Source organism: Lygodium microphyllum, chromosome 19 (assembly GCF_053477565.2).
Source record: "Lygodium microphyllum isolate KBCC chromosome 19, Lygodium_microphyllum_v1.1.10, whole genome shotgun sequence".
NCBI classification, from domain to species: Eukaryota; Viridiplantae; Streptophyta; class Polypodiopsida; order Schizaeales; family Lygodiaceae; genus Lygodium; species Lygodium microphyllum.
Window position 1 is genome coordinate 137212492 of NC_141153.1, and position 5725 is coordinate 137218216.

At 40.4% G+C, this 5725-nt stretch overlaps 1 non-coding gene across 1 annotated transcript; it reads right to left on the reverse strand.

Annotated features, from left to right (window-relative positions):
- Window positions 1–2656: 2656 nt before the first annotated feature.
- Window positions 2657–2730, reverse strand: TRNAI-AAU (transfer RNA isoleucine (anticodon AAU)). The gene has a single exon. It is a non-coding gene; the product is annotated as a tRNA-Ile (tRNA).
- Between the last annotated feature and the right edge of the window lie 2995 nt (window positions 2731–5725).

Genomic DNA, 5725 nt, shown 5'->3' on the forward strand with positions numbered 1-5725 from the left:
GAGGTAGCCATGGCCGCTTGGCTTGAAACGCTTGATCAATAAGCGGTCCGTAGGTCTCGGGGTAGAGCTCCATAGCTCCCCTTCAAGTGGCAATGTTGGAAACGGAAAGGGAAATGGCAAATGCCTCCCAGCTAGAAAAGACTCGCCAAGTGGCCTTGCAACACAAAGAAATTCATGCGCTGAAAGCAAAGCTAAGGGGGCCAAGGAAGAACAATAGTGAAAAAGTCTTGAGGAAGAGAACTAGGAGCTGGTCATGATGCAAAGGGAATATAAGCTCCTAGTTCTATAGCTGGTGGAGCTCGAAGCACAGGTGAGAAAACTTCAAGAGGGCATGGAAGAGCTCGCCGCATGGGAAGCAGAGAGAGCACAAGAGTAGGAAGAATGGAAAAAAGAGAGAGAAGAAGTAGAATGTGGAACACAACGACAAAGGGAAGAATGAGCAACGCTAGAGGAGAAGATCGAGTGCCTAACAGAAGAAAAAGAGGACCTTCTACAAAAATGAAAAAGGCAGGAGCCGGTGATAGTAGCGCTGCCACAAAGGCAAAGAGAGGGCCTGGAAGAAATGAAAAAGAAGGCAAGGGAATGGGAAGCCAAGAACGAGAAGCAAGTGAAGGATCTAGTGAGCCACTTGGCCCTTGCAAATATTAGTAGAAGGCAGGGAAGGTGCCACACAAGCTAGCCTCGAAATCCAACAACGTGCCTTCCTCAACACAATCTTAGATGTCACACTCTCTGAGGAGGAGGAGACACTTGATGTGCTTAAAAAGAAACTAGAAATACAAGAAGGTGATTAAAAAAGGGATGCGCTCCTAGATCCAAGATGCAAGCCTCGACCCCGATCAGTCAAGATCAGCAAGAGAAATGGTCAGGCTTGACACCAAAGCAGATTGACACTCTGGAACTTCAAGAATGACAACCAAGGAGGTAGAGCTAGGGTCAAGCCGTGAAGGAAAGCAACAAGATGAGGAGTGGATCCCACCACTGTAGAGTTTCTGAGAGACTTGTATCGATTTTCCAAGGTCTTGAATGTAGCAAAAACTTGGGAAGCCATAGGATTTACCAGACTGAAAAGAGGATTTAATGCACTCGACTGATAGAGCAAGGATAAAGGGCAAACTATAGCAATGAAAGCTGATGATACTACTCAGCGATTTCTTCCTAAGTGCATTAACTCGTTGGCGGACACAACTCTCCCTGATGAATGGAATCTTGACATCCAATACATCCAAAAGAATGAATTGCTGCCGCCAAACAGATTAGTGAGTGTCTGCAACATAAAAGGTAAAACACTTTTATTGCCCCAAGGTGAAACCTCAACCAAGTTCAAAGCTTCTACTCTGTATGTAAAAGACCAAGGTATTTTGACAATTGGTGATACCTTAGCTCAGGATCAACACGTCAACCTTCTTTCTTTAGTTATGCACAAGCTACAAAAACAAAAATATCCCTATTTGTATTTAGGCTATATTGTTATAGGCATCATTCCCCTCTTTCACTGTGGTTTAAATGTTAGCTGCATGACTGTTGTATTAGATATATGCCACTAGGAGTTAATGGATATGATAGTCGGAGTTGCAGTGTCACCATTATCTAATGGTTCCAATCTTTTTTGAATTACGTCCTAACTATGTAATCTCTGTAGAAGACCCATATCTTCCAAACTTGTTGCTTTTACATATACACACACACACACACACACTATATATATATATATAGGGATAGCAAAAGAGAGAGAGAGAGAGAGAGAGAGAGAGAGAGAGAGAGAGAGAGAGAGAGAGATTGAGGAGGTGGAAAGCTATATATGGTTTTTTGATTACATAAATGGACTACATGAGAGAAGTGTCCTAGACATCAATAATCACCTCCTGGAGATGATCTGGAGCGAGTGATATGATGTAGATCATCATGGTGAAGGTTGGATATGATGTGGAGTGAGAAAAAGAGAGTAGTTGCTATGTTGATACAAGGAAAGAGGAAAGACGATTCTCTCTCTCATATTACATGCATGTAGGAAGGGAAGATGTATGGAATAATACATACGATTGGAATTGGTATTTTGGAGTGTGATTTGTTGGAGGTAAATAGAAAGAAACCAATTTAAGCTTGCCAATTCAAAAATCAACAAAGGCTTGGCAAATTGGAAGTATGCCAACTCTATTATTTCAAGTAGCTTAAAAAAATGTATCATCACGAGCGGAGTGTATTGTTTATCATGTGTAAAGCGCACTATTACGTTTATTTTTTGAAAACAAAGGGATTACAAAATGTGAAGTGAATGAAGCGTAACCTCGTGAGCTTCATAATGATGCCTTTATTATTTCAAGTAGCTTTAAAAAATGTATCATCACAAGCGGAGTGTATTGTTTATCTAAACAATGTGTAAAATACACTATTACCTTTAATTTTTGAAAACAAAAGGTTTACAAAATGTGAAGTGAAAGTGAATGAAGCGTAACCTCGTGAGCTGAATTCATAATGATGCCAACTGCATGAAGCACAATTAGCAGGTTTTGACTAGCTAGTTCTTTGTAAGGAGGTGCAGCTTAATAGATGTGCTCGCTCCGGATGTGAAGGTCACAAAGTAACAAAGGCAAGCCTGCTTGATCAAGACCTAAAATTCTTTTGGGGGCACGAACGTCAAAACCCTAAAAACATGTGGCCCATGCAGGTCTCGAACCTGCGACCTTCGCGTTATTAGCACGACGCTCTAACCAACTGAGCTAATGGGCCAGTTGTGATTTGGGTTTATCCGTGTGATAATATGAATTTAAAATTTTAATCAAAACGAAAAATCTTCCCGAAGAGGAGAACCAGCAGGTTCCCAAACCAGTATAACGCAGGCCGTCCATTACCCACCCGGCCGCCGTCTCGCCAAAGAAACATAAGAGGCTAACGCTGGCCGTCGTTAGACGGTTTAGGGACATCTCAGACGCATTCGATTCGCTTTACGTTTCCCCTGATTGATGCGACACTGTGAGTGCACACACATCTCAACTTGGCAGGAGCCCATGGACTAATAGCGGGTGAACTTGTAGGTGTAGATCCACCTAACGGGTTCATCACAGAAGAACAAGCGCAGTCGTGTGGCATACCGAGTGCCAAGCCCATGAAAGATAGCGTCCCAACTCATTAATATCTCTGTGGGTGGGTGGATTGTAGGAACAACTTTGATGATGTTGTCTTTGTTCAAGAGCATAAAATGCATAAGTGGGGATGTACATTGTTTACCTACACGGACAACTATTGCTTTCTCAATGGTGGTAATGGTGCTTATGCTGGTGGCTGCATGACTATGGCAAGGAATGATTGGAGTCCTTGCGCTTATCAATCGGAGGATGGGGGCATTTTGAGAGAGGAATTGGGAGATCTCAATGGGCTCAATTTGCTAATTTTATGGATGGGTGCTACCTAATTGTTGGCAATGACTTTAACATGATTTTAAGTCCACAACACACATCCACTACCTCCTCATGAGTAGGAGTTGATTGAGGACTTGGCCATGTGGAATATTGAAAATGGTAGCTTAATTGACTTGGCAAACTATTTGTTCATCTCCAACATGCCATTTACTTACAATTCTCTCTCACACAAAGGATATTGGTTGTACCTCGAGAAGCGGTACGACTCTCAATTTGGGGAGTGGCTCCCTAAAATTACTTTGATGAGTGTGGATGTCAATAGCGTTTTTTCAAACCATCTCCTTGTAACATTGAAATTGAGGTCCTTTAGACTCACAAGGGTGGTGGGCAATCATAAACACCTAGTGCTCAATCCCAGTTATAAACGTGTGGTGGTCAATCCCAAGCATTGCAATCAAACTCCTTTTCATTACATGTTGTTTGGTGCATCTAAAAAACTGGCAAGTAACATTAGTGAAGACCACCTGGACCTATGGGGATATTTCCTTAATACCATGCAACGTCTTATTACACTCCAAGGGCCTGGGCTCTACATTAGTGAGAGAAAGTAGGAGGAGCAGGCCACCAATGCTCTTGCCACTTTGGCCCTTATTGCAAGCCAAAGGTTGCTCATCAATTCAAAGTTACAAGGTCTCATGAAGGTTAGTCTATCAGAAATGCTACACCTATTTGCGAATAGTGTCATCTTTAGCAAAAAATTAACTATTGATCCCGACTACATCTCACCATAGTTCACCAAATGCTTCTATAGGAGGGATGGCCTTGTAATACTTCAATTAGATAATGGTCATTGATTGGCCAATCTCAAGTGGGTGATATGTGCATGATCTATTTTGCAAAGCTTTATCATGTAGGGAGCTGTGATGTGAAGGAAGATGCAAAAAAGGGGGTTTTAAAATAACAATCAAAGGATCTTGATTTTGAAGATTTTGTGTTTTTGGCAATCTAAATGTGTTGCCATACATATTTGATTTCTACATTTTGAAAAAGGGTTTTTTAAATGAAAAATAGTTGAAAAAGAAATAAGGAATATAGAAAATAATTGGCTAGAATGTTAAAGAATTGGTAGGTTTTTTAAAACCATAAAAATTCTCTCTCTCTCTCTCTCTCTCTCATAGTCCAATATTTGACGATGTGATGTTGCATGACTCTATGTATGCTTGGTATGTGCATGCATGTATAATCTTGATAACTATCAACTTCAAGGACATGGTAGAAATTCAATAGCTTTTTTGAAATTCTACAAGTAGCATAACTTTTTTTCCTAGCATTGATCGTTGTCTCAAGGTGAATTATGAGACCTTCTGATAATGTGATGCTTGGTTAGCGCGACATGAAGAAAAGCTCCTTAACGTATCAAAGTCCATCTCAAAACCTAGTATGAAAGACCATTGGAGTTTTGAGAATCTATTTTTAAATTAACATTACCTCTACCTACAACACATAGAAAAGCAGGCCTTTCCTTTTATGCCCATTCCTTTGTCTTTGAGTTGAAAATTGCATCCTGAATCTACACCTACATTAGCATCATCATCATCATCAAAATATGGCTTATTTTCATTGTGGAAACATTGATCCACTTTGCATTCTGGAGCACATCAAGCACAATAGTGCATGTTTAAGATTCTTTATACTAGACATGAATGATTATGCACACGAATTGTAGAAGCATATGTTACTCCATCTAGAACAATGCCCTCATGCTACATGTATTCAAAGAACTGAAGTACTTCCTTAGCTCCATCTTCTTGTGTATATCGTACAATTAGTCCACTCTGAGTCACAACATCCCGAGAAAGCAACCTGCCACACTCATTGCACCTTTGTATAGTGTTGCACTTGGCATACATATCCACTCCACTAGAGTATTTCATAGCAAAATGTTATTTTGTAACAACTCTTGTCTTCCAATCTCATCATGGACTTGATTCTCCTTGTTCGCTACTCATATCATGGAAAATGCTTTCAAGATGCACATATAGGTCACTACATTTGGAAGGATGCCCACATGCTACATGTTTTCAAAGCAATCATTGATGTGACCTTCTTATGCATTCCTACAATTAGTCCACTCAAAATCACAACATTGCCAGTAGTCAACTTGTCAAGGATTTCTTGTACATTTGAAACAAAAGCACATGTAGTGCCTAATGAAGCACCATCCAACACAATTTTCTTTTTCAAAAGCACTCGCTTTGCAATCTTGTCATGGACTTATTTCCCCTTATTAGTAGTTTCAATTATGGTACATGCCTACACATTAGCAACTACACACATGAAGCAAGCCAACACATGTCATTGCGTAT